Source organism: Halichoerus grypus, chromosome 10, assembly GCF_964656455.1.
Source record: "Halichoerus grypus chromosome 10, mHalGry1.hap1.1, whole genome shotgun sequence".
NCBI classification, from domain to species: Eukaryota; Metazoa; Chordata; class Mammalia; order Carnivora; family Phocidae; genus Halichoerus; species Halichoerus grypus.
Window position 1 is genome coordinate 13,510,824 of NC_135721.1, and position 22,424 is coordinate 13,533,247.

General features: G+C 40.4%; 1 protein-coding gene across 4 annotated transcripts in view; it reads left to right on the plus strand.

Annotated features, from left to right (window-relative positions):
* The window catches only part of KCNS3 (potassium voltage-gated channel modifier subfamily S member 3), a 212,774-nt gene that overhangs the window by 90,787 nt on the left and 99,563 nt on the right, over positions 1 to 22,424 (plus strand). For all 4 annotated transcript variants that reach the window (XR_013441605.1, XR_013441606.1, XR_013441603.1 and 1 more), the window contains exon 3: positions 5,142 to 5,213. The gene's annotated coding sequence lies outside the window, so the exon portion shown is untranslated. The remainder of the gene's footprint in view (positions 1 to 5,141; positions 5,214 to 22,424) is intronic.

Here is a 22,424-nt window from a genome sequence, read left to right on the forward strand (position 1 = left end):
ACATTCCAGTTAATGGGTTAATGTAATGAGTGTTGGTAGGCCAAATAATGTAGTTGTATAAACAAGTGTTTAAACTGCTGCCAACCAAGAAGTTTAATCTCCCTGACAGAAACCGAGTTTTTAGGCCCTTTAGAAACATCCACTTACAAGTAAACGAGTTTAAAAACACAGTATTTCTCAATGCACAGTCTCAATCCCAGAGCATGTGTTTGTCACAACATGTCGGATTTTGCCGTAGGCACTTGTAAATAATAAAATTGCTTTCCTTTAAAAAATAATAAAAATGCTTGCACATTCCCCATGGTTATTTAAAGTAGAGATAATTTGTTTTTTCATATAGAAATGAATGCATGAATTATTATTTTTTTTTAATTTGAAGAATGAAATAATGTCCTTTCCAGTGTAACGTCAAAGAGCAGGAAATAGGATTGTCTCTGGGAGCGTCAGGGAGGAGGGATCAGTTAAACTCCAAAGTCTAGGGTAAGAGGAAGAATTGGGGATGGTTGAGCTAGTCAGCTGCAGAGTACCGGGCAGGATTGATTGATGAGAACTTCATTCACTCAATCAGAAAATATTTATCAAGTACTGACTATGTGTCAATCACTCTTTTAGTAGCTGAATGATGATGCAAGGAGATTTCACAAAACAGATAGAAATCTGTAGAGGTAAAAACAGATAGAAAGAGCTCTGAACAAAGAAATCTGGTTTTAGTTCTGTGAATGCCTGGGGTAATTTCTCGCCCTCTCTGGGTGGCTAGTTTCTAAATGGGGGAGGGGAGATGAGATTAGACCACATGATCTCCAAGGTCCCATCCATCTCTGTCATCAAGGTATTACCAGGTGACTGAAAAATGAAAATAGGCATCAGTGATTTCAGTGTGGGAGTTCAATGTGTTAAGGCTCAGTTTGGGACTAGACTTTGCACACTGCTTACACCACCCGGGATGAGGGAGAGAGAGCGTGCGTGATTCTTTTTGAAGCCAGTGTGGGAAACTGAGTGGCAGGTTAGTGGAAGGGTTTGAGAAAATAACAGGTAAGGACTGGGTCTATTTCTCCATGTCCCTGTACTACTGTAGGGATGGGCTGTGGTCAGAATGAGCACAAAGACTGAAGCCGGCCTTACTGTCCACTGCATAGTGATGGTGTAGCAGCAAAAGGTAACTTTGTGATAGTCCTGGTTTGTTGTCTGGTTTTATGTCCTGGTTTTATGTCTCACTCTGTTCTTAGCTCCATGAACTCTCCCTCTGCCCTTTTCTATCTGTGTGACATTGGGCAGTTTCAGATTGAGATCGATGCATAGATTATATGAGTTTAAACATACAAGACACTTAAAGTAGTGCTTGATACTGAGTAAGTTCTAGAATGTTGGGGTTTTTTTTTCTTGCTTCTATGAAAGCACAGTAATCTGAGATCTTCTATTGTAGGGCCAAACAGTGAATATATATTCCTTTAGAGTTACTCTCTCATAAAGATCATGATGACCGTGTCCACCTCCTTGAACTGAAGTACATATTCTCTTTCACAAGGATTTCCAATTGCAGGCTTCTATTTTCTCCCTGCACCCAATTACACCTTTTGTCCGTGCCTCATCCCCCTGCTGTTGGAGTGTCCTTCCTAAAGCTCAATTCTGATCATATCGTTCTCCTGTTCAGAATTCTGTGGTGGCTCCTCATTACTTACAGGATAAAATCCCAAGCCCTGAGCTTGCATTTCAAGCTCACTGTGCTCCAGCCTCATCTCACACCATATCCCACACACAGCACCCTCTATCCCAGGGCTTCCCAAACCCCAGTGTGCTTCAGAATCGCCTGGAAGGCTTGTGAAAAACACATGTTTCTGGGCCTCGTGCCCTGCATTCTGATTCAGTGAGTCCAAGATGGGGCCTTGAAATTCTGCATTTCTAACAAGTTCCCAGGTGACATTGACTCTGCTTGCTGGGGACCACACTTTAAGAACCATTGGTCTAACCACATGAAGTGCTGGCTCTTTGGAGGGATATCTGGTGCATGCTCTTACATCTCAGCATTTCTCATACTCTGTCTTCAGTGTCCTGCTATTGGTAGAGTTCACTCATTTTTCCAGCTACTTTTACTTTCTAAGGAAGGTTGTCTCTCACTCAGAATTAGGCAGGGAGGCACTCTCTTATGTACTTCCACAACTTGCTGCTTATACTTCTATTTTAGTATTTATTCCATTCTACACTGTACTAGAGCTAATTGTGTGCCTTCTCTTTTATTCAATCATCAGTCCCTTGAGGGAAGGGACCATAATTCATTAATCTTTGAATTCTCGAAAGGCTTAAATTTCACTGTGGCACCGAGGAGGCCACCCCAGTAATTACACATTCCCCCCCTTCTCCTTTCTCTGCTTTCTGTAGCCCCCAGGAGGGATGGCAATCTCAAGGGTGGCAGCCACCCCTCCTTCTGAGGCTCAAGGATTTGCACCATCTAAGTATCTGAACTAATGGATTGCATCAGCGATGTTATAGAGAAATTCACCAAAGTTAGCAGGGAACCAGCCTAAAATTTTGGTCTGGTAGGTTTCAGAGCTACCTGTATCATGAAGATACTACACCACGTTACAGTAAGTCGAGCTGTCATGGGGAACACTAGCTAAAGTCAACTCCAGTCTAATCAGGTGTTTGAATTATTTTTAAAAGGAAAAGTGCCAGAAGTGATTTCTTCTCTGTGGATAGCCTTTTCTTACACTGAATGTGCAGGAAAGAAGCCGGGGAATTAGTAATGAAGCCGGGGTGAGTGAGTGCACAGTCTGGAGAAAGTTTTGTTCAAAGTAAATTTCAAGAAATATAAAATAATCAGTCTCCTTAAACACCCTTTCCGTTCCCAAAGAGCACAGATTGAACTCAGTTCTCCCATATGACTCCCTTGCTCACTGTTAGTGAGGAAGGTGCTTCTTAGTCTCTCCTGCTCCAGCTCCTCTTCCCCTGCCTTCCTCATTAGCACGGACCTGTTCCTCTCACTGTTGGTTTTCTATGCTGCACACTATTCTTGGGAAATTCCATCTGACCCCATGAATTTCCCTGTCCCCCTTATGCTAATGACTGCATCCAGTCTAGATTTTTCTCCCCCTCCTCAGACCCACACTTTCTCCTAGCTCCCTTTGGCTATTCCATAGGGGTCTCAGCTTCACTATGCATCTAAATTAATTCATCAATTTCCTGGTACTCTGGTCATTTGCAGGGCATCGATTACAAAGTGCATGGGGTGGTTTAACCACTTTAGAAAACTGTTCATTCATTTCTACAAAGACTGAACAAATGCATAATGTGTGACCCCCAAATTCTCCTACTAAGTAGATTGCTAACAGAAAAGCTGACATACATTCACCAAAAGATATGTACAAGAATGTTTAAAGCAGCGCTATTTGCAGTATCCCCAGACTGGAAACTATCCAAGTGACCCATTGACTGGATATATAAATATGGTTCATTCATATGATGAAATGCCATGTAGCAGTAACAACGAACAAGCTATGTGGATGAATCATACAAACATAATGTTGAATAGAAGAAGCCAGAGACAAAAAGAACACACCCTGAATGCTTGCATTTACATAAAGCTCAGAAGCAGGCAAATGAGTTTATGCTGTTAAAAGTCAGGAAAGTGAATACCCTAGGGAGAATAGATGGGAAGGAAGCACAGGGCGGTGGAGGGGAGCTTTAGGTGTGCTGGTGATATGCTTCTCCTCGATCTGGATGCTGATTTACATGGTGGTGTTCAGTTTGTGAAAATTCCTTGAGCTATACATTTAAGAACTGTGTACCTTTTTTTAAAATGTATATTATACTTTAATAAAAGTTACAAAAACAGAAATGAAAAGAAAAGACAAAGAATAAGAGCCCCTGCTCTCAATCTCTTTTCAGCTGAGTTTAGGTGCCAGGTGTGATTTCTGTCATTTCCTTATTCTAGGACATTATGACTTATTTCCCCCTTGGTGGCCAAAAAATGGAACAAAGGACCCCAATCGAGTGAGAAGACATACTATAAGAGGGCAGACTGTGTGCAAGACCTAGTCAAAGCGATGTTTATAAACATCCAGGTGGCTGTCCTGGCCTCCACAGTTGCCCCTTCTCAGCCCCCAAGGCAGGTCTCCAAGGACACTGGCCTCAGCTCAGAGCTCAGCCTTAGGAAGAATTTGCTGGTTGAAGCGCTGTTGCCTGAGTAGCCTGTGGACCCAGGCTCCTTATCCAATGGACTACAAAGGTATTTTTGTGTGTGAATCGAAGTCATAGTTTCTATATAAATGAATTTTTTTTTAAAGATTTTATTTATTTATTTGACAGAGAGAGACAGCGAGAGAGGGAACACAAACAGGGGTAGTGGGAGAGCGAGAAGCAGGCTTCCCTCAGAGCAGGGAGCCTGATGTGGGACTCGATCCCAGGACCCTGGGATCATGACCTGAGCCGAAGGCAGACGCTCGCTTAATGACTGAGCCACCCAGGCGCCCCTGTAAATGAAATTTTAAAAGCTGTCATTGGCCAGAGGTCTGGATCGTATCACAAATGGGGTACAGTCCAGTACTGAGTTGCAACCTTGGTGTTTTAGTTAACAGATAAGCCCTGGAATAGCAATAGATGAACTCAATAGAAGTTTACTGATAGCACATGTAAAGTCACGGTGGTAGTAGCATGGAGGTGGGGTAGGCAGAGAAGGTTCTGCTCCGTGTGGTCATTCAGGTTTATGGAGGGTCTGGCTTCTTCAGCATGTGGCTTCCAAAGTCACCTTAGGCACTGATATCCAACTGGCAGATTGGGGGAAATGAGAGTGGAGGATTGTGCAGCTTTGTGGGTCAGGTCTGCCACTTTTCATTGGCCAGATGTGGTCATATGACCTGATCATATGACCACACCTAATGTCAAGGGAGGCTAGGAGGTGTGGTCCAGCTGTGAGCATGGAGGGAAGGAAAACGAATTTGACGAATAGTTAGCCAACCTCTGCCACACTTGGAGTTAGCTGCAAGCAGGGAAAAATTAAACAGAGGTGAGAGGTGGGTGTGAAAGCAAATGTGATCCTCTGTTGGCAGGACTGTGCGACAGGTGAGGCGCCAGGAAGCCTGATGGGCTGAAGGGAGGGATCTAAAATAAGACTGAGTCTTCATCATAACTCAGTTAATTTTTTTTAGGGGCGTGGGAAGAAAGGATGCCATAGCCGGAAATTGGAACACTGGATAAGAAGCACTCCTATCTATTCCCTGGTGAGTAAACAGAAGAGGAAGACCAACTTTTCTAATCCATGTCTTCCTGTGCTAACTTGTTCCTTTTCTTATATTATCTGGTATCTGTAGTCATGTGACCTGACATGGGACTAGTTCTCCCATCTCTACATTTATCCAAGTATTTAGTAAGTCCTACTAAGTTCCTGCCCTAAATTTTATTGACTCATTTGCATCATTCCATTTCCACTATATGGTCCCATTTCTGGGTTTCTTTAGCTCTCAAGTGGGCTTTCATAATAGAGCTCAAACATATTTTCCCACTTAGAACCTCTCCACTCGATCTAGCCTCCATACAATGTCAAAATAATTACAGTACCATTATTCAAGCATTTCACGGACTCCACAAGATCTATCAACTTGAATATAAACTCCTTAGTTTAACATGCACAAGATTTCTTAGTCTAATCCCTAAGTGACCTATCAAATCTTATATCTGACAATTTAAAGACCCTACAATGATTCATTAGTATATATTGGCTAATTGAATTTAAATAAAAAATAAAGACCCTACAAACTGTCTATTCCAGACGATTCTAATTCCTTGTCATTTTCCACTCCACAAGTCCATTTCACAGGTGGTGAGCTCCTAATCATTAATAACACCTGATTCAAATGACACCTCTTCCATGAGACATCCAGGACTCCACCAGGAAGAGTTCATTCTTGTAAGATTTGCCTCTATTATAGCACATATTACATTGCATTGTATTTTCTTGCTCTCCATCTCCATTGCTAGACTGCCCTGGGAGACAGTGCAGTGTAGTGGAGAAAGCACGGATTTAGGAGCCAAATTAGATCAGGACTTGAATCCCCACCTCTCCATATTACTACCTGTGGTGCCTTAAGTTAGCCAAGCTCTCCGAACTGCAAGTTTCCCTTCTATTAGATGAGGATAGTAATATTTACCATGTGAGGTTGTTGTGAGGATTATGAATATGTACAATATCTAATATTGGCCCTGGCATCATGTGCCCAATTTATTTCTCCTCCCTCTTCCCCTCCTCCTCCTCTACTTCCTTCTTGGATTTTGTCTCATATAAAAGGCATCATGAGCACTTGGTGAAGGTTGGTTTAATGAGTGAACTGGAAAGCTCAGAAGTCTGGGGCTGTTCAGTGCCCACCCTCATCATAGTTCTCTGTGCTTCCATCCCCTTGCAAGGAGGAAGACATGCAATGTTCTTTGTCCTTAATGATCATATTAGAAAAGGTTGGTGTACTCTTTTGACTATGGCGGGGAAAATTTTCACCAAGGATGGTTAAAATAGGAAGACGTGTTTTTGATTACTTTAGTTTTATGGAGTAGTTCTATAATACTACTTCTACAGTAATTTTATCAGTAGTTTTACTTTAGCTTTAGATTTTTTAAATCAGGCACTGTAAGTTCTTTGACTCAGTTCTTTTGATTTCAAGCCTGTAGTGGCTATTCTGGTCTTTTGTTTACGTATAAATTATTTAATCAACTTATCCATTTCTGCAAAAAAAGCCTGCTAGAAATTTGATAGGAATTGCCTTGAAAATGTAGCCAATTTACAGAGAATGTATATTTTAACAATACTGAGTCTTTTAATTTATGAATATTGTTTACTTATTTAGGTCATCTTTCATTTCCCTCAGCACGATTTTGTAGTTTTCAGTATGGAGGTCTTGACTATCTTTCGTTAGATCTGGTCCAAGTTTGTGAAGATTTTTAGTGATATTGTAAATTATACGGTACAGTTTTGTTTTGTAGATGTTTATCGCCAGTGTTTAGAATTTTTAACCTGCAATCTTGCTAAATTAACATATGTATGATTTCATAGGGTTTTCTACTAATAAAACCATGTCATCTATAGTCTTATTTCTTCCTTTCTAATCTGTATACATTTTATACTTTTTCTTGCCTTATTATATTACCTAATGTTTCCAATAAAATATTGACTAGAAATGGTAACAGTAGATGTTTTGCCTTATTTGATCTTAAAGGAAAAGGGCTTAATATTTCATCATTAAATATGTTATGTGTAGGATTTTGTAGAGGCTATTTATTAGATTGAGGAAGTTCCCTTCTCTTCCTAAAATTTTTATTTCTTTTTTATCATAAAATGTTGAATTAACTATTTTTTAATCTATTGAAATGGTTATATGATTTCTCTTCTTTCCTCTGTTAAACAACATTGATTGATTTTCTAATGATAAACTATCTGTGCATTCCTAGAATATACCCTATAGACCATGATGAATTATCCTTTTAATATATTACTAAAGTGGATTTACATATTTTATTAAGAATTTTTACATTTATGTTCTTGAAAGATATTCCTTTTTAATTTTATTTTCTTGTAATATCTTTGTCTGGTTTTGTTATTAAGGTTATGCTGGCCTCATAAAACAAGTTTGGAAGTCTTCCCTTTTCTATTTCTTGAAAAAGTTTGTGTAGGATTCATATTGTTTCTTCATTAAATGTTTGATAGAATTCAGCAATGAATTTTAGCAACTTTGTGGGAAAGTTTTAAGTAAAAATTCAATTTTGTTCATAGATGTGTAGTAATTTACAATTATTGTTCCTCCTTGTCATTTATAAAAATGTGTTTTCAAGGAGTTTTTCCCATTCAAGTTGTTGAATTTACTGGCTTGAAATTAGTCATATTTTTTGTTACTTTAAATTTTTTAAAACTTTGAGATAAATTTATATTTACAAAAGAGTTGCAAAGATAGTACAGAGTTTCAGTTCGTCCTTCACCCAGCTTCCCTTGACGTTAACATTAAATAACCATAGTAAATTAGTCAAAATTAAGAAATTAACAGTGATACAATACTACTGGTTAAAGACAATTGAGATCTCACCAGTTCTTACACTAATGTCCTTTTTCTGTGCCAGGATCCAGTGTAGGATACTACATATTTTTAGTTGTTTTGTTTTTCAGTCTCTTCCAACCTGTGACACTTTTTCAGTCTTTCCTTATTCATGACCTTGACAGTTTGATATATATAGGTAGCAAATATTTTATCTAATTTTTTATATGAGGTTTTATAGTTTTGAGTCTTAATTTTCTTCTCCAGTCCATGTTTGAATTAATTTTAGTATATGGTATGGGATATATATCAAAGGTAATTTTTTTTTTCTATATAGGTAAAGCCAGTGTTTCTAACAGCATTTGTTGGAAAGTCTATCCTTCACTCAGTTGTCTTTGTGAAAATCAGTTGTCTATTTATGTATGGGTTAATTTCTAGACTCTCTGTTCTGTTCTACTGATCAGTCTATCCTTAAGCCAGTATTATACTTGATCATTGTCTGCATCATTGTTAGGACCTCTTTGGAGGTCTGCCTTGTGAATTCAGCTCCAGATCCAGATTCTGTCTTTCTTCTTATCTCGACCAAGCCTCCTGAGGGCAGCTTTACTCTATTCTGTGAAGCCTTGGAACGCCTTGCCTTTCTCTCAGAGATCACCCACCTGTACAGCAGCCTGGACATTTTCTCCAGAGTTTAAGTGGAACAATCGTAGGGCTCAATCTCTTTGTTTTAAGGATCAATCTCCTGCATTGCTTGCTATCCATTGTCTGAAAATTGTTGTTTCGTATACTTTGTCCAGTGTTTTTTTAATTGCTTCAAATGGGAAGGGATGTCCTGTTTCATTACTCTATTTTGGCCAGAAGCACAAGTCTGTATTGATTTTTTAGGTATACATCTTCTTGATTTATTTTACCAGTTGCTTTAGATACTGCAATATAGATCTTTAAGTTATCAAGTTAAACTTCAAATAAATTATACTGTTTAATACACATTAAGGAGACTTACAAACATATATTTCCATTCACTCTTCTGTTTTTTGTGCTTTCATTATTTTATATTTTTTCTCTGTATATACTAGGCCATAGTATCTTGTTATTCCTCATATTTTAAACTGCAAATAGCCTATGAAACATTTCAAGATAGTTTCAAGATGCTAACAAAAAAGGCTTTTATATACCTTTTTGTGCTCTTTATTTTTTCCTATAGGTCTGAAGTTTCATCTGGTTTAATTTTTCCATCAATCTGAGGAAACTTCTTATCTTTTTGTTCAAGATTAATCATTTTTAACTTTATGTGAATAAAAATATCTATTATTTTGTCTTCATTTTTTGAGGGATATTTTCATTGGATATAGAATTTTAGATTGACACCTTTTTTTTTTCCCCTTCTCAATACTATTATTGTTCCATTGCTTTTTAGTTTCCACTGTTTTTAATGAGAAGATAGCTCTATTCATATCACCATTCTTTTTTGCTTGGGGTCCATTTGAGATTTCCTTTTTATCTTCAGCTTCACATGCTTTCATATTTATGTCTTGTGTAGTTTTCTTTGTATTTATCCTAGTTGGGATTGGCTTTATGAATCTGTTTCATCAATTTTGAAAAGTTCTTGGCCATTTTATTTTCTTTCTTCTGCTTCTGGGATTCCAATTACATGTGTGTTAGGGCTTTTTTATATTCTCCTACAGATTTCAAATAGTCAGTTTTTTTTTTTTTAATCTTGTTTTAAAGTCTCATTTTGGTTACTTGATGTTGGTCTACAGGTTCACTGGTCCTTTCCTCTGCTGTGTCCATTTTGATTCTAAGGCCTTATATTGAATCTTCATTTCTGATATTGTATTTCTCATTTCTACTGTTTCCATGGGTTTAAAAAATAGTTTCTATTTCTCTACTCTAATCACTCAGCTCTTGAAGCATGTTGGACACCTTTTCCACTAGGTCCTTAGTGTTTTTATCCCACTTTCAAAACCCAGTCTGACATTTCATCATCTGGGCTATCTCTGGTCCTGCTTTCATTGACTGGTTCCTCGATTGTCCATGGGCCACATTTTCTTGCTTCTGATGTATTTATACTTTTTGGTCATATGGCAGACATTTTGCATAAAAAACAGATGGAAGCAAACAGTGTTTGCCCCCAGAAAGGAACACATCCTTCTTTCTATCAGTCTTTCAGAGTGAAGGCTGACATCAACCTGACCCATCATTGAGCTGAGCCTGGGCTCTGGAGTGGCTTTAGTTTGATTCAATTCACTCACTGCAGGCTTTAGCTGTTTTGAAGGTGGCTTGAGACTTTCTTTTCAGCAGGATTTATGCTCGCAGAGATCTTTTTATGGATTAAAACTGAGTTAACAGCTTTCCAAACTGTATGAAAACACTCTGCCTTATAGTTTGGCTGTAAGATTGATGGCTTGCTAGGGGGCTCTCTCTTAGCTGTGTTTTTGTGGCTTAAGGAAATATTTTTCCCTGCTGCCTGACGAAACCTTCTGAGGGCAGCTTCACTTCACTCTGAAGCCTTCAAATGCTTTGCATTTCTCTCAGGTGTCTTGCTGACTTTTGGTTCTTCACCTTTTCCATACTATGATCCTATGTCTCAGGAAATGGTTTGCCTGCTTGAGAAAACTGAGGAAGACAGTGTTTCTAGAAATGCTTGACTCTTGATAACTGAGAGATCTCTTCTTAGTTATAACCAAAGTTCAAATGTATGCATCAGGAAAGAAAAAGACACATATACTAATTTAGATTCTCTTTGTATGTTTGACATCCAGGATGGAAATGAACTTTATTTTTTCCAAAACCAAATTCCGCCTATGTAAGAAAATTAATGTACTTTTATAAATAAAAATCCTACTAACATTCTAATACCATGAATTTCTTTTCTTTCTTTCTTTCTTTCTTTCTTTCTTTCTTTCTTTCTTTCTTTCTTTCTTTCTTTCTTTTCTTTCTTCTTTCTTCCTTCCTTTCCTTCCCTTCCCTTCCCTTTTCCTTCTTTCTTCTTTCCTTCCTTCTGTCCTTCCTTCCTTCCTCTCTTTTTTCTTTCTTTCTTTCTTTCTTTCTTTCTTTCTTTCTTTCTTTCTTTCTAGAGAAAGTGTGCAAGGGCAGAGGGAAGAGGGAGTGAGAGAATCTTAAGCAGGCTCCATGCCCAGCATGGAGCCCGACATGGGGCTTGATCTCATGACCCTGAGAATGTGACCTGAGCTGAAATCAAGAATCAGATGCTTAACCCACTGAGCCCCCTAGCTCCCCTAATACCATGTATTTCTTAAAAACTCTGGTTGTTCCAAAAATTTCCAAGATCAGCCCACTCCCATGTGAATCTCTGCCATCTCTAATAGAGGCTTCTGGTTTTCATAAACCAACCAAGAATCATCCTTTGCATGAGGAGTGAATTTAAACCACTAGTTCCTAAATTTACTACCTTTTAACAACTCTTACATGGATGTATCATGCTATGTTTGCATTAAAGTAATATTAAAACGTGATCATTTGGCTATTTGCAGAAAACCAAATTTATTTATTTGTTTACTTATTTTTATTTTTATTTTTTAGAGAGAGAGAGAGCATGAATGGGAGGGAAGGGGCAGAGGGAGAGAGAGAATCCCAAGTAGGCTCCACATGCTCAGTGTGGAACGCAGTGCGGGCCTCGATCCCATGGCCCTGAGATCATGACCTGAGCTGAAATCAAGAGTCCAATGCTTAACTGACTGAGCCACCCAGGTGCCCTGAAAACTGAATTTATTAAAAGAAGTTGATACTTAATAAAATTTGAGATGACTACATAATCCTTAATTTTCTATAAATAAATATATTTCCCAATTTGCAAAATCTGTGTAAAATATTTTTTTAAAACCCACATATTGGAGTTTTAAAATCAGATTTCCTGATTGCTGATTTTTCTTTCTAATATTTAAATTGGACTAAACTGATTTCCATCAGAATAGTACCATTCTGCGGATGGGTTTGCTCACGTTTTCAGAGATACTAGGGAATCATGAGATCAGGAAGTGCTGAAAGATTCTGGATCTCCATGAGAGGAAAGGGAGATAAGGAGTCAACATTTAGATGCAGGGTAATATTTATTCAAAGGCATAACTGTCTTGGAGTCCACACAAAGGAATTTCATTACCAAAATATCAAGAGGTTCTTATTACATGACAGAGATCTTGGGGAGAATCAATATGTTTCACAATGTAGGAAATATCCTGTAGAGCTCATTACTGGGAAATATTTTGTTTCCACCAATTTATTAATCTGCTTTTCCATCCCCCTAATGAAAGCTGTATAATTCACCCTACTTATCTTCAGTTTGACTCCCAGGAAGCTCAGTTTCAAGTTATATAGAGAGCTCACTGGCATTCCAAGTACTGTCACACAACACACACACATACCCCGCATGTTGAAATATGTATGTATAAATTGTATGTACATACATATACATATATCGAAATATCTGTGTGTACATATATGTGTATAAAGAGATTATACCACATTTAATCAGTAGCAACCTCTTTTTGCTACAGTCGTAATTTCCTCATTCCATATTAATATTATTGGGCATCTTTGTTGTAAGACATCTTCAATCTTTTTAAAAATTTTTTTATCTTTATTTTTAGAGAGAAAGAGAGAGAGAGAAAGAGCAGGGGGAGAGGCAGAGGGAGAGGAACAGAGAGAATCTTAAGCAGGTTCCATGCCCAGCATGGAGCCTGGAGCCTGCCACAGGGCTTGATCTCACGAACCTGAGATCATGACACGAACTGAAATCAAGAGTCACATGCTTAACCTACTGAGCCACCCAGGCACCCCATGACATCTTCAATCTTTATTGACTAGAAGTGGAAGTGGGATGTAAATAAATATAGAATACCATATGAAATTTATATATATATAAATTATATATAAACATGTCATATAGTATATAATTTAGTAATGTTTGAAAAATGTTAAAAAGATAGAAGAGAATTGATTCTATTTCTAGCATTAGGGAACGGAGGGGATAGCAGAGAGGAGGGGTGAACGATTCAGAAGAGAGCATAGTTGATGGAGATAGACTCAGGGAGAAAAAAAAGTATAGTCCTACTAACAGCTGTATGAATTATGGCAAACCAATTAATTTACTTGAGTTTCATGTTTACACTTCTGTAAAATGGGGCTAATCATACCTATCCCATAGACTGTGGTCAGAATCAAATGAGATAATATAGGGAAAGTGTTTCACAGTCTGTAAAATACCACTCACATGTAATTTGCTTGTAATGTGTGTCCAAGAAGGAACATAGCAGGAAGGTCAGCAGCTCTTCTGGTTGGTTGTCCCATTTCTACCCTGCTGGCTGCAGTTTCAGCCAGGCATCTGGGCTGGGTGTCAGGGTTAGAGGGGTTAGAAGATGGCCTTAATGGGAGGCAGCAAGTCCCTGTTCTTCACACTGGGAGAGTCTGGTGATGGGCTCTCAGTGGCTCTGCTTTTTCCATTTTTTCCCTCTCTGTCTCCTTAGAGGGGATACTGCCATTTTGTCGTGCTCCCAAGTGAAATTCTTGCTCAGGCAGAGTTCATGCCCCAGAATCCTGCCTGAGCTCCCTGTTTTCAGAGTAGTTCTCCTTGCAGTGTCCAATGCACCAGTGAATTGCTGGTCATCTGTTTTCATGTCCAAGTCCCACTTGTCAACCTCATCGATCCATCCTCAAGGAATTTGGGGATGGGGGACCTTGGGTGAGCAAGGCAGCCTAAAATAACAAAAATCTGAATTACTGTCTATTTTTTAAAGCAATTCAATTTATTTTCTTTTAAATATGCGAACTACCCAGAACAAGAAGAATAACATTGTCCTTAAGGACCTTGCTGTGGTGAATAGCAAAATAAGATTCATAATTCGCCAACTAATTGTGGTTAGAAACAATTAAGTAGCTTAAATGCCTCCTTCCCCTCCCTCATCTTATTTACAGAATTAATTCAATCAACTGACACCTTCTTCAGAGAGTACAAGGTGAATATCAACCTCCAACTTAAATTACATTCAGTGGTCACAAAATAAACTTCCAGTTGTTCCCTTCATTATAACAGTATCACGTTCTTGTGTGTTAGAGATCACAAAGTATTTTATTCTATAATGATTTTATTTTGTCTTCCCAACAACCCTATGAAGTGAACTGGACATTTTTCTTATCTATTTTACAGCTAAGAAATGGAGGTTCCAAAACATTGTGTTACTTGTCTAAGGCCACACAGCCGGAGATAATCAGATCATCCATTCTTATCTGATTCTTTAGAGATTGCCTCTATTTCTATTGATATGTTAAAGAAGCCAAGCAAAACTAATACTGTGCCTGCAAGATGGATCATTTCATTCGTCTGTTCATTCATTAACTTATTTCTATTCCCAGAGATTGCTACTATGCCCAGAACATGATAAATATCTCCGTAGAGTGCTCACTGCGTGAATGGAAAGGAGAATGGATGGAAGAATTTACTATCTGTAATGAAGTAAAACTAGCTTAGCTCTTTCCAGGTTGTCACTGACCCCTCCCCCGGTGCCATACTTTTATTCTCTCCAGCAAGTAACAAGGGGCACAGCCTCATCTTATTAGTCTGTCCTTCTTCAGGAACTGGGGAAGGAGCTGGATGGCAGCAAGAAATTGACAGCTTTTAAGTGTTCAGATGGCCATTCTTCCCTCTCTCTCCCCCCACAAATCCTCACCATCTGCTTTGCTCTTCTCATGACTTCTGTTCCTATATTAACCTTCTGGGCCATCTTCTCTGCCTTTCCCTCTCTGTGTATGGGTGTCTCTCTGGGCTTCTTTTTTTCCCCCTCCTTCTCTTCCTATTCTTTCTCCTTTCCCATGCCTACCCTCCCCCTTTTTTTGTCTAGTCAGAACAGATTTGTAGGCTGAGTGGTCTGACTCAGGTGAAATATTTCTACAAAATAATGATCCAGGATTGGCTCACTTGAGGATTAAGACATGTCATATGTACTTCAGACTAAAATCTATTTTCCATGTAAACTAGCCATATAACTATTAAAATAACTAGGGTGAGTTTTCCTGGTGATTGGCTTAATTCTCTAAGTATTATTGAGAATATATTTACTTATTTTTATTTATTTTTTTTTTTAAAGATTTTGTTTATTTATTTGACAGAGAGAGATACACAGCGAGAGAGAGAACACAAGCAGGGGGAGTGGGAGAGGGAGAAGCAGGCTTCCCGCAGAGCAGGGAGCCCGATGCGGGGCTCGATCCCAGGACTCTGGGATCATGACCTGAGCCGAAGGCAGACGCTTAACGACTGAGCCACCCAGGCGCCACCGAGAATATATTTACTTATTGCATTATTCTTCTGCATTCAGAATCTTTCTAAGGAGTATCAGATAACTCAACAATACATCCACTTTCTCTTTTTGCTGAAATCAAATAATTAAAGTTTTTAGGAGGCAGCTTTGGACTCAGAATAAGAATTCTGTAACAATGTCCCTGCTCCCGCTGAGTGTGAGGCTCAGTGTGTTCTCTAGCCGCTTAACTGGCTACTAAGCTTTTAATTTTTCAGCTCTTCTGATGCCCGGCCCCAAGAGTGATTTTTCTAAAAAAAAAAATCATTTTATGAAAATGTCAGTTGGTTCCTTGTCAACAAAGAAGCACTGTTCACACTCCTTTTTTTTTTTGCTGTACAAGGTCCTTCATGAATTAACCCAGGTGTTCTCTTTACATTTGCCTACAACACATCCTTCCCTTTTTTACATGGATGCTATACCTTTTTCTGGAATGTTTCCTTCTCTCTACATAACCTTCTTGTACTTCACCTGGTGATGGAGATGGAGATAAGGGAATATATCTGAGGGACATTTCCCAGATCTCAAATCCATCTCCTCCATGAAGCCTTGGTGTATTTTGTCGTTCAAAGCACATATCTCTTTCTCCTTGTGTGTTCCTGCATTACAGCCTGGCAAATTCTGTCTTGAATTGCAGTAATTTTTTTTAGGTGTTTATCTCCCTCCTTGCCTATAAGTTTCAATCTTATTCACCACCCTTTCAGGGTGCTTCACTGAGTACTTGGCACATACTCACTGTTCAGGAGTAGGCGGCCACTAAGTTGTTGAATTGAATTCTCCTTCTGTGCTTTGAGTTGGAATGTTCTATGGATAATAACATCCCTTCAGTTCTTAGGAGCCAGTTCTTTATATCATAGCCTATGAGTTCAGCAAGAAATGAGAGTTTAAAATTCATTTTCTCATAAGTTAAAAGTTCTGACTGAGGCTTTATTTTGGAAACACATCACAGAAATGCTGAGAATCAAAAGCATTTCTTTTGCATCTATAGAAGATAGTGACTCAGCTCTTCCACTACCTTCTGTTCTGGTGGCCCTAGGCTCTCAGAACATGCATTTCTGTCTCAGATGGAGTCCTGAGGGTGGCTTTGGGAATTTCTGTCTTCTGCCTGGAAAATGAGTCATTTTGGACTGTTTTCCCATGAAGGGAAACATTTACCACCTCCTCCACTATAGAACATCTAGATTGGGTTTAATTTTTCTACAGTCATAAATCATGTTTTTGGATTTTGTTGATAAAGTTTTATTTCATGTTGTATCCAAGGCTGATGACTAACATGACAAGTGCTACAGCAAGGATTTGGAGTCAGGAGACTTTGGTTGTTGGCATATGACTTTGGGTAGGTCATTCACTCTTTTCAAGGTCAGTTTCACTTGTAGAACCAGGATAGTGAGGTACTCATCTTCCAGAGTTGTTGAATGGATCATACATGGCGGTGTTTGTGAATGGGCTTTTTCAGCCTGCCAGGTGGGCTATGGAGGAGTTCTTGCACTAGAGATAGGAGGTAGGGAGAGCTTGAAAAAGGCCTTCCCAGCACTGCCATTTGAGGAGTTACTGTTTGCATCTCATATTTTCCCTTTGTTTTGATCAAGGTTCATTTTTATGTATGTCGTGCATATGCACATATATATGTCATTTTATCTGGGACTCAACCATTTTTTGTGCCATGAATCTCATAGGTACTAGTGAAGGAGATGAATCTTTCCAGAGAATAATGTTTTTAAGTGCATCAAGTAAAAACAATAGGCTGAATAAGAAAAAAATATATTGAGATACAGTCCTATCTATAGATTTCTTGGGAATGCATGCACTACAGCTTAAAAATTCTTAGAATTTTTTAAAAATTTAAAATCCAAAATGGAACTTAAGAGTCACAGATCCCTGTGCTCTCACTTTATAGATGGGAAAAATGCGAACCCAATCACAGTTCCCCAAGACTGGTCCAGAACCACACAGGAGTTTTGTCCACTGGGTATTTATAAGAATATAGTACCTCTGTTTACTTTGCGTCCAGCTACAAACAACCTTTGGAATTATTTGTGCCTTGGTTCTTGTTTCTAGCTCATAACAATGTAGACTTGCTGGGTTTAATGGTATTTGGAGTGATTTACTGACTGATCATTTCAACCCAAAATGGAGATCACAAATGGAGACTTCCTAAATATTCAGCATACCCCACCAAGGTGCATTTGCTCCATCAAGGTTATCCTGGTATTAATTATTCATAGGCAGAGCACTGACGAATGAATTCTAATTGCAAATAAGTGCAATTGCTGTCGATTGCATAATTTATTATTCCATTTGTTAAACTAAGACAATGGGAGTTGATGAAAGGCATTAAGTGGCCCCAAATTAAAAGTAATTTGGGTTCAAAAGCTTATATCTATGTGAGTGTAACTTGAAGTTGTTGGCTTTTCTGAGACCCTCTCTTCACATTGGCAATAAATATACGAGGTAAGCTGTGTTCTATCAGACTCTGTGTCTGGCTGGAGATGCATCAGCTGGGCTTTCTGGAGACCTGTGATCCAGCCCATGATGAGGTACTCTCTTGACCACGTGGGGCTCAGAAGCTGCCATCTTTCTCTAGCTCACGGCCTGTCTTCTGGAACTCAGCTGCATGAGAGCCTGGCTGGGCAGCTTTCTCTGCATTGCACTCTGAGGCTTTGCAGGGGAGAGCTTGGACAAGATGGTAAATAGGCACTGGGGCGGTTCAGTCAGAAATGATGTCCTTGAAAATGAGGAAGCTGTTTTTCTTTCCATGGGACAGATCAGCATCTCACAGAGGTTAAGTACAGTCTGAAATTGCTCACTGCTCTTCCCACAAGGCAACATGAGATGAAGACTGTACTGAAGATGGAAGCTTTTGCATAATAAATTTCAAGATAAATCTATTAAAGAAAAAAAAATGGGTCTTGGGGAGATAATTTATGGTGTGTGCAATGAAGTAAGTGAGATTGAAAATATGCATTGTGAGAGTCATTCCAGGGGCCTGGCTTCCCTTTCTTTGAAGAAATAGAGCTGTTACTAGGAAATATTTAGCCTTCAAATCTTACAGAATTGTTCTCTAAGGGAGAAATTCTATCTAAGAACAAGGGCAGGGTCTGGAAACAATGAGCTTTGGTATAATTGTGTTTGAATTATGTTCTGTGATTAATTAATGAGCCAAGTAATGACGTCACTGACTTTTGATTACATGTCATGTGCTGAGGTGGGACAAACCACTGACCCAGATTGGAGACTTTATCTTGCCAGGCATGCCAGGGCTAGCAGCTACTCAGGGGTGACATGCCTCATGGTTCTCTGACACCCAGGCCACACCAGGGAGCATGGGTCCACCAGAAAGTTGGGGAGACACAACAGGGACCAGCACAGCTAGAACTCCCTGCCTCCAAAGAACACAAAGTAGAGAGCAGGCACTTCAAGGGAAGGCTGTGGGCAAAAGGAGAGCCCAAGGCCCACCCTGACGTCTTCTGTATATCTGTAGGGAAAGATTACACTCCCCTACTGCCTAGTAGTTGTCACTGTGGGAGAATGGATCCATGAAGGGGTGTGGGAAGCCCTTCTGCACTGCCCTGGGCTGACCATACTGTGCTCTGCTTTCTGGCTAAGGGAACTGTGAAGTTGAGGCTGAGCCCCACAGCCATGACTGGTCTCTAGAAAGTCCTGTTCAGTTCTACAAATTGTTATTTAGTGCTAATCACTGGGGATACCAATGTGAGCTATGTAGGGTCCCTGTGCTTGGGAAACTCACAGTCCCGTGATTGACGGTCTTCATCTGCTGAGTCCCCAGTGCGCCAGGCACTTCCCAGTGTTATCTCACTAAATGTTCACAACTGCCCTCAGGATAGGTAAGTCAGCTCCTGAGATGGAGGGTTGGAGGAGCTCTCTCGCAGCTGGTAAGGGTGTGGCCTGGCCTTATGCTCTGTCTTATGACTTTGAAACCAAAGCTTTGAAAAGTGCAGGTAGGAGGGGATGGAGGCTGTGGAGCCTCAACTGCCCAGGAATGGGGCCTTTACAACAGGACAGGAGGCATTGTCTACAAGTGGAGAGTTAAGTATGCTTGAGAGGGTAACAGGTGAAGCATTATCTCAGCTCCACCACCCCCTAGCTGGGTAAACTTAAATGAGTTATCCACCCTCAGCTTCCTCCTCGGTGAAAGGGACTGTAACAAATGCATGTTTATTACAGCTGTTGTGAAGATCAGGGAAGATAAAGTGCTGATACGGTGGGTGGCCAAAATTGACACTCAGCAGATGTCGGTCACATGCCTTGTCTTTAAGGAGTCCTTCCATTGCCCCTTTCAGTAACATGTGGCATCTGGAAAGCATAGAAAAGAGGGATGCTAAAGAAGGCAGTGCAGTTTGTTTGCATGAGCTTGGGGCTAGGAGCCAGGATATGGTCATGTGACCTAGGTTAGGTCCTCTAACATCTCTTGTGGCTTTGTCTGGGTGGCTGAGCATTGGATATGATGGACTCGGAGCATGCATCTGGTGAAGGTAACTATCCATACTCTAGCACTGGGCTGGTTTATCTCAAATGCCCACCCCATCTCTGCTGTTTCCTCACCAGCACCCACTTTTCTGCTCTTCTACTTCATCTCCAAGAAGCCTGAGGCTCATTGTCTCATTCATCTATAATGAAAGTTACCACTAAGAGAATAAGTGAAGTTCACTGACATTAAAGCCCAAGTTTTCCAATAGGCAGACTTGAGAGCCTTGATGAGAGGTCTCCACTGCTGGTGACAGGAATCAGAGCACAATAGGAGAAGGGATTAGGTGGTTGGTGGGGGAAGAGAGAGAGCACTGGAACTATCCTAGGGACCCTAACATTATTAAGGTGGCCATTAATATTAAACTTCTGGAACTAGTGAGTACAGAAAGATAGAAGTTTGCTCTGCTCTGCTAAATGTTGATTTATTCATTTGAGCCAGAAGGATCAGCAGATGAGTATTCTGCTTGATTGAGAATGTGGAAAGCTAAAGATGGCAGAGCCTTGGGTACAGAGAAGACAAGACAGTGGGGGAGCTGGGGAGTTAGGCCAAATCATGGAGGATTAAGTATGGCATGCTTGGACTTGACCCTGGAGTTAATCGTTATTTGTATGGTACTTTTAAGCATGGAAATTGTATAATTAAATTTTTGTTCTGGAACTATATCTCTGGATGTCTGTGTAGAAAATGGATTGGAGGGAGTGAGCCTTCAGGCAGAGAAGACAATTAGGAGGCAGCAGACATAGTCCAGGAGAGAGATGAGGATGCCTAGCCTTGGAATTGCCAGTGGTCTCAGAATGGAGAGGAAGGTACAGATGGAGAGGTATTTTTGGTGTCAAAATGATGGTATGCATTGACCTGGCATACCATAGCCTGGTGTCTAAATAGTTTGGGTAAAATCTGTGGGCAGATAAACTAGAGATAAACAGAGGCCAGCATGCGAATCCCAGAGGAGATTGAACATGGCCCACAAGAAGCTAACAGTGGAGAGGGCAGTCCTGGTGTCCTGGGGCAGAGTGGTAGCCCTCTGCCATCATAGATGGAAGGTTAGCACTTCCTCCTTTAATGCCGTGAGCCCAGAGCTTGTTCAAGGTCATTTGGAAGGTGAGTTATACTTCCTACTGTCTTTGGAGCAGAATGGGAGCCCCTTTTAAGAAATCTGGGTTTTCAAAGGACTGGTGGCTGCCTCTTCTGCATTCCTGGTTTGCTCTTCCACAAGAGCCCTCTTCACCCTCCCTGGATTGGGTTTTTGACACTGGGCTCACTGCTCCATCTTGGAAGCAACCCTGCTTTTTGCCTGCAGCCTTGGGATGGCATAGTGGGTGGGTGGATCTGAGGAGGTCATCCCGACAGGGAGTGAACTGCATTCAGAGTGCGGGCGTGTGCATGTGCACGTGCGTGTGCGTGCATGTGTGCGTGTGTATGTGTGCCTGGGTGTACCTGGAATATTACCAGCACCCTAGGCCCCTTGACTAACGATCATCTAGCCATCACATACAGAGCTTATTTCTTTATTCTAAACAATTTCAAAATGCTTCGCACAGTTTCTTAAGTGAAAAAAAAGTAGCTGATCTCATCAGGAGACAGAGAGGGCTAAATTAAGTCATCTTGTGTTAGGTCATCCCTGGGCTAATGAACTTACTGTCTCCGTGGTGGCCTAAAGAGTCAGCTGTGCCTAACACAGAAATACTTGGTTAATGCATTCGAATGCTCTCGGTCTAGTGATTTACAGTTTACATGATCTTCTCAGAAGCTCTGCGAGACAGGTAAGATGATGACTATTTTGTAAAGGAGAAAACTAAGGCTCAGGATTAAGCAGTGTGCCTCAGGGCACCCACTAGCCCTTCCTGGCCCCCAAACTGCTGGCCTCTCTCAAGACTAGCAAATCTCCCTGGGACACCTGGGTGGCTCAGTCGGTTAAGCACCTGCCTTCAGCTCAGGTCATGATCCCAGCGTCCTGGGATCGAGTCCTGTGTTGGGCTCTCTGCTCAGCGGGGAGCCTGCTTCTCCCTCTGCCTCTCCCTCTGCCTGCTCCCCCTTCTTGTGCTCTCTCTCTCTCTCAAATAAAAAAATCTTTAAAAAAAAAGACTAGCAAATCTCCCTTTGACCTTATGCCAATGTACTGAGTACTCAGTGCTGCTTACCTGTCTTCCTATAGAATGTTTAACCCCCTTGGTTTTCATGACACCATACCATCCCCATGCACAGTGTGAGGTGCATGATGGGTGAGATGATCTCCGATGTTCCATAAAGTTCCCACCTTCTCTGGCTGAGGTATCTTGGTAGAGAATACTGCCTCTCTCAGTGCCTTCTCTTTTTCCTCCTCCAGCCATTCTGGAAATTGGACCAGTGCTCCTCAGAAGTCTTTCTGTGCCCACACTATTGCTGTTGGTATTGACTTTGCAGAGAACTCATTAATAGGGGTTTGGTGCCTGAGTGCTCAATACCAAAAATAATTCTGGCTATGGCAAGAGGCAGAAATGTTTGTGTTTTCTCTTCCGTGTGCCGTAGATTGCTGAGCATAGCAATGATTCTCGTACATTGTACTTTTGCAGAGTTAATATTCTCAAACATCTGGGGGGAAAAACTGGAGAAGGCTTTAATTAGACAAGATGATGGGTGTCA